The 12,916-nt window shown below is 38.3% G+C and overlaps 1 protein-coding gene and 1 long non-coding RNA gene across 5 annotated transcripts in view; one reads left to right on the plus strand and one right to left on the minus strand.

The window, feature by feature from the left end:
- LOC128249696 (uncharacterized) overlaps positions 1 to 2,032 on the minus strand; it is a 152,382-nt gene extending 150,350 nt beyond the window's left edge. For all 3 annotated transcript variants that reach the window (XR_016244579.1, XR_016244578.1, XR_016244577.1), the window contains exon 1: positions 90 to 2,032. This is a non-coding gene — a long non-coding RNA (uncharacterized LOC128249696). The remainder of the gene's footprint in view (positions 1 to 89) is intronic.
- LOC106882102 (uncharacterized) overlaps positions 1 to 12,916 on the plus strand; it is an 87,246-nt gene that overhangs the window by 31,121 nt on the left and 43,209 nt on the right. The window lies entirely within an intron of this gene.

Genomic DNA, 12,916 nt, shown 5'->3' on the forward strand with positions numbered 1-12,916 from the left:
ATTCAGCATCTCTGGATCTCACCTGTTCTCTCTCTCTCTCACATACACACACAAACACACATAAAGAAAATAGAAGCACGTGAACTTACGCAGTGCAGCGTTGGTTCGTCTCAGCGAGATGAATGTTCAATGCGAGCGCACAGCGACTCAACAGGTAGTCGGTGCAATGGAATTAAATCTAAGTGAATTAAACGGAAACAAGAGACCTCAAAATATAACCACAACGCAGTATGGAACATTTAATACACATTCCCTTATATATGTGTGTGTGTGTGTGTGTGTATGTGTGTTATTACATACACTGCATTATTAGAGAATACTATTATAGCAGTTACTCAAGTGCCTTAGTATCGTGTCAATGTACTTTTTAACACTTGTAGCATTACCAGTTTCTGCTTTATGTAGGTGTAAAAAGTAATCATATATGTATAAATACATGTGTGTGTGTATTTTTTATCCTTTACTTGTTTCAGTCATTAGACTACGGCCATGCTGGGGCACTGCCTGAATGGGGTTTTAGTCGAACAAATCATCCATCCCAGTGCTTATTTTTTTTTAAAGCCTGTTGGTTATTCTATCGGATCTCTTCTTTGCCGAAACGCTAGCTACGAGGACATAAACAAACGAAGACCTGTTGTCAAGCGGTGGGGAGGAACCAACACTAAATACGCAAACATTTAAATTTAGTCTTGAGAAACTCAGTGTTAAGCATGTGTGTGTGGATGAATGGCTGCTTTTTTAAACATCTCTTCATTGTATAAACATACATTTGCCTGTGTAGATGCGTGAGCAAACACCCACACATATACACGCACGGGCACACAAGCTCGCACTGTTACCGATAAGAGAGGGGGGAGGGAGAAGTAAATGAAGGTCACGTGAGGGTGGTGTTGTGTCAAGCAGAACTAGCAACCTTTCTACCGAGAGAGAGAAAGAAGACTGGCTTTTCTTTTCCTTTCAGCTCTTACTATGACAACCCAGTCTCGCTGGCTCCCTTGGTGGCGACTGTGGCACCGGTGGTGGAGACAGAGCTAGGCGGCGGCGTGGTTAAACGTCTCCCCTCTCATTTAACTTTACTCCTCACGCCCCCACCTCTTCCTGAACTTATTTTTCTCTCTCCCTCTCTCTCTCTCTTTCTTCCCTTCTGATTCAGTTGTTTCCTGAACTTGCTCCGCCCAGTTGCCTCACGAATATGCGCACACACACACACACACACATTTTCATACATATATATACTATGTAAATACTTTCAACCATCATATTTCTTTCATTGTATACGCACCTTGATTTCTCTAAATCTCTTTTACTAAGTTGCCTTGCTTGTAACATATAAATACATAGAGATTATGTGTGTGTATGTATGTGTACGATTTCTTCCGTGTGTATGTAAGTGGTTATGCGATTGCTTCGTGTATATGCGTGTAAGTGTGTACGTACGTAAATGTTCGCGCACAGTCGTCTCTACAAGAAAGCAAGTACTGCTCAATACATAAAATTTCATTCATTCTAAATAAGCTGCCTGCGGGTTTGTCTCTCTCTCTCTTCATATGCGCGTATGTAAGTACGTATATATATATGTGTGTGTCTAAGTATGTTTACGTAACAATGCGTGTGTTTATATATAAATATATATATATATAATCAAGACAGATACGGACTATTTCCGCTCATATGAACTTAGTACTACACATCTCACAGATAGACAGGCAGGTCTGGTCTGGTCTCGCTTCTCACACACCATATATACCTCTTCACACTCTTAATATATCACTAATGGCCTGCTTTTGGTTTTCCTTCCACTGAAACTGTAGTGGATAGTGTGGTGGTGGTGGTGGAGACGACTGGGGGGGGGGGTGGCAGGGTGTAATGCGGCATGGCGGCCGGGTGTCTCGGTGCCTTCATAGCAGTTCCAGTGGTTGTGGTGGTTGGTTATGGCGCTTGCTGTGATCCGTGGTGGTGGTGGTGGAGGTGGAGCTTGTTTAACCCCAGATCATACTTGATCCTGCCAAACCATTGATCAAAGGCAGCCTTGATCTGCGTCTTCCTTTTTTTCTTTCTTTACGGGCATAATGTATCGAAGACTAAATTATTGAGTAGTGCCCTTTCTTTTTCTTTCTTAAGACACTTGGGGTGTAAGTTGATGTGAATTTAGTTGTTATTTCTAGCATATCTGTTACAACAATAATGGTGATATTGGTTTGCTGTTTTTGACGATGATTCTTACAGCAATAGTAGTAGTAGTAGTAGTAGTAATAGTAGTAACTGTTGTAGTAGTAGTAGTAATAGTAGTAACTGTTGTAGTAGTAGTAACTGTTGTAGTAATGGTGTTGGTGGTCGTCATTTTGTTCTAATCGAACAAACTCATAATCAAAGAAAGGTATTCCAATCACGACCACCTCGTCTTTTCTAAAGCTGTCTAGGACCACATGATCCAAATCTTTTGTGCTCGTTCGTTCATTTCCCAAAATTGTGTAGGATGATATTTGAAGGCGATTTTGGTTGCCATTTCTAGCAAGTTGAGCGACCACGTAGAACCTCCCTCGTTTGTAAAGGTCGATGTTTAAGCTCTGACTGAAGAAACCCCTGGTCAATAGCGTTACAACCTTGACCATTCTAAAATTTTATTACCCATACATCGAGAACTACATTGCGAAGTGTATCCTTTGTTTTAAATAGGGTAGGGACGTGATTTGAATGAGATTTGGCTGCTATTTCTTGGAAAGGCCTGTCTTTTCGACTCGTGCATACAGAGTAACGTGTATGTGTGTGTGTGAATATACTCATACGCACTCGAAACTGCTTGTTGAAATCACTTAGGAACAGAGATTCTTTTAAATAACAATAACCACCTGATAACATTAAACGGAAGATAGAGCAGTATTCGGAGTGTATTTCCATTAATTTTAATGACAATAACCATTTGATTATAATAATCGACTTCCACTGCGTGTGTGTAGGTGGGCAGGCAGGTAAGTAGATAGATAGATAGATAGATAGATAGATGGATAGATAGATAGATTAGTGAAGATTGTGGTAATGATAGTGCGAATGGTCACGGCTAGAACGCCTTTGATCATAGATCTATCTACCCAATCACGTCTGACCTGGGACTAAACAACTCGTGACCGCCATCCTCGAAGTTCTGTGTGTCGTGTGTTTCGTTGTTATGTTTGGTGGTTATAGTAACGATTATAGCAATGGTTAGGGTTAGCAATAATGATAGTTAATAATATGACTGGTAGTCGTTATGTGCATGTGCGATGTCTGCAGTTTTGTGAATATGTGTGTGTGTGTGTGTGTCACTATTTAGTTTATATGTGTGTGTGTGTGTTAAGAATAATTAATTTGTATTCTTCAAAAGTATGGATTAGCCTTTAAAATAATGTAAACTTATTTTTATTATAACTAAACATAAAAACAAGCGATATATATATGTATATATATATATATATATTGTACTAATAATAGGTTGTAAAGTTTTTCGTAGTATGTATGAGAAGGAAACTGGAGGAAACTCTTATGATCAAAAGCACTCCGGCCGTGACCATCTTGTGATATATCCAGGAATATATTATTTAACGTGCCTTGGTTATTAAGGCAGTGGCGTGTAATTTCACCGGAATTTCGTTATTATTTGTAGCAAGACGAACAACCATGTAGGTGGTTCCCGAGACGGTGTATCTATGTCCTCTCCGGCCTGCTAGAAATAGCAGCCAAATCTCCCTTAAATCATGCCCATCGTCTTTAAAAAAAAGAGTAGAAGACACTTTAGACAATCTAGTTCTTGATTATTATCATACACAGACGAAATGGTCACGACTAGAACGCCATGGATCATAAGCCTGCTTAAACAGGGTTGACCTGGGGCTAAGCAACAACTCGTGACTACTATTCCCCTAAGTTCTGTGTATGCATGTGTGACTGTATATGTAGTGTCTACATGCATGTGAAGTGCGTGTAACGTGTTTTCTGTGTCGGTATTTGATGCGTGCTTCTGCCTACGTCATGTGTGATTCTGTGTATCTTCTATGGAGGCAATGTGTGTTCTTTGTATTGGGACTGTAACTGTGTCAGGGCTGGTTGCGTTTGTGTAGTTTTGCTGTACGAATGACGGTGTGTGTATTATATATATATATATGTGTATGTGTGTGTGTGTGTGTGTGTGTACACATATACATACACACACACGCATATATATATATACATACACATATATATACATACACACAGAAATATATATACATACACACACACATACATATATACAAATATATATATAAACATACACATATACATGCATACATATATATATACATACATATGCATACATATATATATATACATACATATGCATATATATATATATATATATATATATATATATATATATATATATATATATTATATACACACACACATTTCAGTCATTGGACTGCGGCCATGTTGGGGCACCGCTTTGAAGGGTTTGAGTCGAACAAATTGACCCCAGTTCGTATGTGTCTGGTACTTTTGCCGAACCGCTATTTTACCGGACGTAAAGAAACATCTACCGGATGTGAAGCGTTGGTGAGAGGCAAGCACAAACAAAACACACACACACACACACACACACACACATACATACATACTTGTGCCCGCGCGCGCGTGACGGGCTTCTTTCAGTTTCCGGCGACCAAATCCGCTCAGAAGATTTAGTCGGCCTGTGGCTATAATAGAAGACGCTTGCCCAAAAATGCTACGTAGTGTAACTGAATCCGAAACCATGTGGTTTACGAAGCAAACTTCTTACTACGCAGCCTATAAATAAAATATAATATGCATATGTGTGTATGTATGTGCAGTGATCTTGTGACCGCAACATCAATTGCTGTCGTTATTCAATAACCTTCCAAAATCCGTGTTGTAGATGATTTTCATTGGTAGAGCTATGACTAATTTACATACAGTTTGCCGTTTCATCAATAGAACCAAATCACATCCGTCTTGCATATTAATCGTTGTTTAATCTCATTTCTGCCCTTTTCCGTTGCAACTCACTAAAGGTGTTGACCGATTCCTTCTTGATGCTTGGTATTTGTGTTGTCATTAAAAAAACTTGTGTTGTTTCCCAACCATGTGATCTTGGGTTTGTTTGTGTGGTACCTTAGGCAAGTGTCTTCTACCGTATCATGCCCGTCCATACAGCAGGGGTGCACTGGACAACACTGCCCCCACCTCACTATTCAATGGTGCACCCTCGGATTTACAGTGATACACCTATTTCGAAACTACTTTAGCATTATTACAAATTAGTCCCCACCCAGTATATTCTGAAGCACCCCCCCCCCCAGGTACCAAAGTCTGGCGATGGGCCTGTATCATATCCTCCAGGGCCAACCAAAGCCTTGTGAAGGAATTTGGTGGGCGGAAACTGAAAGAAACCAAGAAGCCCATCGTATATATATATAGATCAGTTGCAGGATTCAGTAGAATCTTGGTATATCAGTATGTAGGGCGCCAGGGTTGGTTGGGTACTTAGTATTGAACTTCCAGTACGTTGAAGCAACTCATAGTTGTCATTTGTTGGTAGTACACTGTAAGCATACACATACCCCTATCTATATATGTAAATATATACATAGACAGATACATAAATACATAGGTACCCAATCCAATATAAACTGTAGAACAAAAGTGGGATTCAAAATTCGCAACTGTTGCAGCAGCATTTTATTGATGCATTCTCAGATGACATCATGGCAAAAAAATAAAAAATAAAAAACCTGCTATCGTCAGGCAAATTTTAAACATATAAAAAGGTAAGATAGAAATAGGTGACCTGTTCACCTTGGATCGCTAGCCACTACACATTCTTTATTTTCTCTCCTTGTTTCTTTCTGTGGAAGAGCGTAGGCTCGAAACATTAAAGACTTTCTCACTTCCCGAGCGTTAAACTAATACATCTGTTTGTTGTCTACACCACCTGTCTTCGTCTTTTGTATTTTTGCGAATTCTCCCAATATATATATATGTATATATATATATATATATATATATGTATGTATGACATAAGTTTCAATAAACTACAAGATATAGATATCCACACTACCACACTGGAAGCATACCTGTTATAACTCTTTATCTCGATTTGACTGTACATGAAGGTATTTAGAATGCCCAAACTTACTTCTGCAAATGTGCTAAGCACTGATGCTGACCATAGTTTAATCAATAAGCGTAGGAATGAGGTAAATGCAGTAAAAATAGGGGTGTTAGTGGGGCCCCATTTAAGCGGCTCTTCAGAAATTGAACCGCCTTACGATAATCCCTGGGAGTTCATGGTATGAAATTCATTGTCATTGCTCCAGTTTGGTTGCCATTGCCATGTATTTAGTTTCAAATGCAGTAAAAAAAGGGGGTTGGTGGGGCCCGAATTAGGCGGCCTTTTAAAAAATAGACCCCCTGCTGATATAGAAAAAAGTGCTTTGTAGATAACTAATGCCATCATGTGTATGTGTGTATATTAAAATCTCATTATTAATATAGCTATATGCAATCATATTTAAGCTGCTTCTATAAACTCGAACATGGAAAGACAATAAGCTGTACAAATTGTCTCGAGAAAAGATATTCCCTCTTATAGATAATATACTTTTTTACTCTTGGCACAAGGCCGGAAATTTTAGGGGAGGGGACCAGTCGATTAGATCGACCTCAGTACGCAGCTGGTACTTAATTTATCGACCCTGAAAGGATGACAGGCAAAGTCGACCTCGGTGGAATTTGAACTCAGAGCGTAAAGACAGACGAAATACCACTAAGCATTTCTCTCGGTGTGCTAACGTTTCTGCCAGCTCGCTGCCTTTCTTATAGATAATATAGATGTAAACACATCATCTGGCCATGATTGGCATGCGTTTCTGCTCCGTTACGCTTCATCAGTTACATACATATACAGAGCCGACGTCCATGGCCACTAACAGCTGGTCGCTTTCATATAAGAGCAGCAAATGATATATTTGTTGATGTGCGAAATGTTTTGTGAAGCTGGAAATAATTGATTTTAGATGCACTAACTCAATGGCATGTCTTTCACACACAAGGTATTGATTTCTGCAGCGTATGCCTTTCCGTGTCCCAGTGTACACGAACATGTTAAATATGATCATACATAACTATATTTCATTCGACTCTGCTTAGTGCACCTCTAATTAAATAACAGTCATTAAATATGCACGTGCATGCATGTGTGTCTGTTAGTCCAGAAAATGGCTGAGAAAGCTGGCAGACTGGATTCTTGAGAGATTGCAAATGAAACAAAACATGACAGTGAACATGATGGAGAGATAGGTTGCATGGATTGTCAAAATTGGGTATCAGGTACCCAAAAACAAATGTTATGGAATAGTCCTCTATTCCATAACATTGGTGTGAGTGTGTGTGTGAGGGAGAGAGGTTAGTTCTAAGCTAAATGCCACTCAGATAAAGAATTCAAAACGGTGTTGTATTCCACGTATAGGTATTATTTATGAAAGTGATTCTTGACAAATGGCCAAATGTTTTGCTCGGGGGAGCTTTTCATGTGAATGATCATTTGTAAGAGATGGTTTAGTATATAGTTAAATCAAGAGAAAGACAATGTGGTTGGAAATATTTGGAAACGAAAGTGACGAGGTTAACATCAAAGTTAAATAATAATAGTATAAAAAAACATAGAAAGGGAGAGAGATGGAAAAAATAACTTATAGATGAAACTTCTTACCACACAGACATCCCTTTAACCCGCTTTATTTCCTATTTCGTCTCTTTTAAACCTCCAGTCGCTTTAGAATTAAACACGATCTTTCACATTTTAATAGTTCGTACTATTTCCCCCGCCCTACTCTTAAACCAGCTGCTTAAACATGAACAAGTTTCATTATTTATTACAGGTGTTCTTTTACAGTTCACCGTCAAACTCATTCCAATTTTTGAGACAAGTATAATAAAGTTGTTTCGCCACCCGGTCTAGTGAAGTTCATATTACTGTTCTTTTTTTTTTAATTTTTATTGTTTTTAACTCTTATACCAAAAGTTAGAAAATTGCACAAGTTTCTTAACTAGTCGCCTTCACACACACACCACTCTTCACGTATAGTGCTTCATTCCACAAGTCTACCAAAGTATATTATTTTTCGTTCAGTGGAGTTAATTTTAGTTCGCTTGTTCTTATGTTGGTTTCTTTTTACCTGTTCATTCTTTCGTGTGTGTATATATATACATTATGCATGCATGCATTGTATGTGTTTATATGTGTGTGTATGTGTGGTTGGAAATTTCTATATTTATGCTATGTGCAGGTGTGTACGGATGTGTAGCTATGAATGTGTATGTGTGTGTGTGTATATATATATATATATACATACATGCACACACCTGTATACAAACCTACAACCATGTATCAGTTTCCGTTTTTTTACCTCATATTTCTATTTCACTATTCTTATTAGCTTATCATTATAACAATATTTATATTATTTTTTATCAACTTTATTTATTCCCTTAATTTATCGTTTCAATGTGAGAAGATTTCGTCTGGAATAACAAATTCCTGCGTGCTCACACTATTCTAATCTCTTAAATATAAACGTATGTATGTATATATATATATATATATATATATATATATATATATATATATATAGGAGTGGCTGTGTGATAAGTAACTTGCTTACAAACCAAATAGTTCTGGGTTCAGTCTTACTGCGTGGCACCTTAGGCAAGTGTCTTCAACTATAGCCTCGAGCCGACCAAAGCCTTGTGACTGGATTTGGTAGACGGAAACTGAAAGAAGCCCATCGTATATATACATACATGTGTGTGTGTATGTATGTGTATGTTTGTGTGTCTGTGTTTGTCCCCCAACCATCGTTTGACAACCAATGCTGGTGGGTTTACGTCCCCATAACTTAGCGGTTCGACAAAAGAGTTCGATAGAATAAGTACTTGGCTTACAAAGAATAAGTCTTGGGTCGATTTGTTCGACTAAAGGCAGTGCTCCAGCATGGCCACAGTCTAATGACTGAAACAAGTAAAGCGGGTATATGCAAGTGTCATGTACAAAGCACTCAGCCCACTCTATGGAATGGTTGGTGTTAGGAAGGGCATCCAGCCGTAAAAACCATGCCAAAACAGACACAGAAGCATGGCACAGGCCTGGTCAGCTCCTATCAAACCGTCCAACCCGTGCCAGCATGGAAGGAGGGCATTAAATGACAATTTGTGTGTCTTTGTGCCTCTGTTTATCCATCATCGTTGCTTGACAACCAGTGTTGGTGTGTTTACATCCCTGTAACATAGCAGTTCAGCAAAAGACACTGATAGAATAAGTACCAGGCTTTAAAAAAAGAAAAATTAGTAGAGGGGTTGATTTGTTAAACAAAAATTCTTCAAGGCAAATGCCCAAGCATGGCTACAATCTAATGACAAAAACAAATAAAGGATAAAAGATATATATAATCTTCCATGGTAGCACAGTTTGGATAGGACCACTAGCTTGAAGCAGGATCTTATGATCAGGTGCTCTTCCCCACATGATTTTCAAGTAAGGCATTGCTTTTGCTTGTTTGTTTTTTCTACTTCACAGCCCTATAAAGTGTAAAGCAAATGGCCTTAATGTCAACAAGGAGTGAAAACAGCATATCACCATATCATTCAGATGGTGACAAGTGAAAGCACGAAATGTCAACATTCACACACATACACATGTATTCATTTATAAACATACACACACACACACATGTGTGTGTACCGTAATCCCTTGCCGTATCGCGGTTCACCTATCATGCTCTCGGTACATCGCGGTTCACCTATCGTGCGCTCAGTACATTGCAGATTTTTCTGGCTAATATATCTCTTTTACTCTTTTACTTGTTTGTCATTTGACTGCAGCCATGCTGGAGCACCACCTTTAGTCGAACAAGTCAACTCCAGGACTTATTCTTTGTAAGCCTTGTACTTATTCTATCGGTCTCTTTTGCCAGACCGCTAAGTTACAGGGATGTAAACACACCAACATCGGTTGTCAAGTGATGGTGGGGTGACAAACATACACACACATGCAAACACACATACACACACACACACACACACACACACACACACACACACACATATATATATATATATATATATATATATATATATATATACGATGAGCTTCTTTCTGTTTCCGTCTACCAAATCCACTCACAAGGCTTTGGTCAGCCTGAGGCTATAGTAGAAGACACTTGCCCAAGGTGCCATGCTGTGGGGCTGAATCCAGCCATACAAAATCTGTTGCTACAAAGTCCATCCAACCCATGCAAGCATAGAAAAGTGGACAATAAATGATAATGATGATGATGATGGATGACTTCTACACAGTTTCTTTCTACCACATTCACTCACAAGAAACTCAAGAACCCAGGATTTTTGTAGAAGACACTTGCCCGAGGTGTCACGCAGCAAGACTGAACCTGAGGTTCAAAGGTCTGTGAAGTAGATCGAAGAATTCAAGTGCTGCAAAATGTTGCAAAATGAACTTCTTAAGCAAACAGCAATGTCTGCACTGGATAATAAATCTGGAATCTTCACACTAACGCAAAAACACAATTTCGTAGAGAAGCATTGTGCAGTTAATCAAATCACTACCAGTGTGTACTGGGTGTTATCCTATTTACCTCAGAAAGTTGAAAGGCAAAGTCAAACACAGGCAATTTAAATGCAAAACATAAAGAGATATCTATAAATAATCTAAGACATTACTGCTATGCTTCAGTTTAGCAGTCCACACCAAATCAGTATACTTGGTTGAACTAACTGTTTGTTATTTTGACAAAGTGGTCACTCTTAGAGATGGTATGAATTTTGATGTAGTTAGGGAGGTTGATTGAAGAGGTGATTTTTTTTTTTTCAGTCGCACACACACACACACACACACTCGCACATTCACACATAATTATCACTGATGCATTATGTATTTGTGAGCATCTCAAAGTTGCATATGTGTTTGTCCATTTCTTTTTTCTCTTTTCATATCTGTTTTAATGTATATGTATGTATGTGTGTGTTTGTGTAAGCATTTGTGTGTGTGTATTTTTTTATTTGTTTCAGTCATTTGACTGCAGCCATGCTGGAGCACCGCCTTAAAGGGTTTTAGTTAATAATAAATTTAAAAAATGGTTATGTCTACTTTTGAATTACTTTTGGTACAACTCTCCATATTATGAGGTGTATGTCCTTTTATCTTTTACCTTTTACTTGTTTCAGTCACTAGACTACAGCCATGCTGGGGCACTGCCTTGAAGAATTTTTAGTCGAATGAATCAAACCCATTTCTTATTTCCTTTTTTTAAAGCTTGGTACTTGTTCTAGCGGTCTCTTTTGCTGAACTGATATGTTACAGCGGTGTAAACATGCCAACGCTAGTTCTCAAGCAGTGGTGGGGGACAAACACAGACAGACACACACACATACTCACAACAAGCTTCTTTCAGTTTCTGTCTACTAAGTCCACTCACAAGGATCTGGTCAACCTGAGGCTATTGTAGAAGACACTTGTCCAAAGTGTCATACAGTGGGAAGTGAACCCAGAATCATGTGGTTGGGAAGCAAGCTTCTTACCACACAGCCATGCCTGTGCCTGAGCAGAAGCATGTTTATGAGAATAATTACATCTAAAACACAACACTTCCCCTTCATTCACATTTGGTGAATGTAACTTTACCCAGGTCAGTTGCTGTTGTCAGATGGGGTGTAATATCTAGTGGTTATTTCGACTTAAGCTGTATTCCATCACCATCCCCTGCCATTAACAGGTCAGTTGTGGTGGCCAAATTGCCACTCCCCCTACTCCTCCTAGCTTTCAGCTTAGCTACTTTCTCTTGCTCCATAACCAACAAGAGTTTTTTTTTTTGCTGCCTCACCAAACCTTGCAACCAGCTTGTTTTTTTTTTTCTTTTTCCTGCCATTCAACTGTGGCTGTGAGTACTCTCCATATACTCAGCATGGAATCCTCTACAGCCAGCCGTGACTGGGAATAGCTATGCCTACCATCCCCCTTTCCCTGCAATCCTGGAAAAGGTTCTGGCATTTGGGACTCTTCCATCCATTTATTATTATTATTATTATTATTATTACTACTACTACTACTACTACTATAACAACTATGTATATGTGATTTGGTGTGCACAAGTGTGTTTATAATTTATTTACTCAGTTAAAGGTCCCATGTATAATCAGGTTTTTATTTTTCTTACTCCCCACCCTTGCATTTTTTATACAACTTACTTACAATGATAAATAAATGTCAAAATGATACTGATTTATGTGTAATACATACATATAATCATGTGTGTGTGTGTGTATGTATGTATGAATCTATATGTGTAAACACTGATCGACATCTTCAGACTTTGATTTTGCTCAAACGAAAGTACCCCCCACTTAGTCAATTTGTAGGGTGTTTTTATTTGGCGCATTTTAAATTCTGTTTTCACTTTTATTTATTTATTTTTTATTTATTTATCTATTTATTTATTTATTTATTTATTTATTTATTTTTGCTGCACCATGAGATTTACTTCCAATTATTGATAACTACAAAAATATATTTACAAAAGTTAAGGCAGGGGAAAGAATCTACCAAAATTTTATTTATTTTTTTGTTTTGTTTTGTTTTGTTTTTTCTTTTCCTTATTTGACTTTTGCTATATTTCAAGCAACTCCAAAATAAATCAAACCTCGCTTTTCAATCAATTAGTTTTGGGTTCAGTCCCACTGCATGGCACCTTGGTGTCGTATCTTCTACAATGGCGTCAGGCTGACCTATGCTGTGTGAGTAAATTTTGTTGACAGAAACTGTGTAGAGAAGCCTGTCATGTATGTATGTGCATATATTTGTGTGCATGCACGCGTG

This window comes from Octopus bimaculoides, chromosome 16 (assembly GCF_046866305.1).
Source record: "Octopus bimaculoides isolate indiv1 chromosome 16, ASM4686630v1, whole genome shotgun sequence".
Lineage (NCBI taxonomy): Eukaryota > Metazoa > Mollusca > Cephalopoda > Octopoda > Octopodidae > Octopus > Octopus bimaculoides.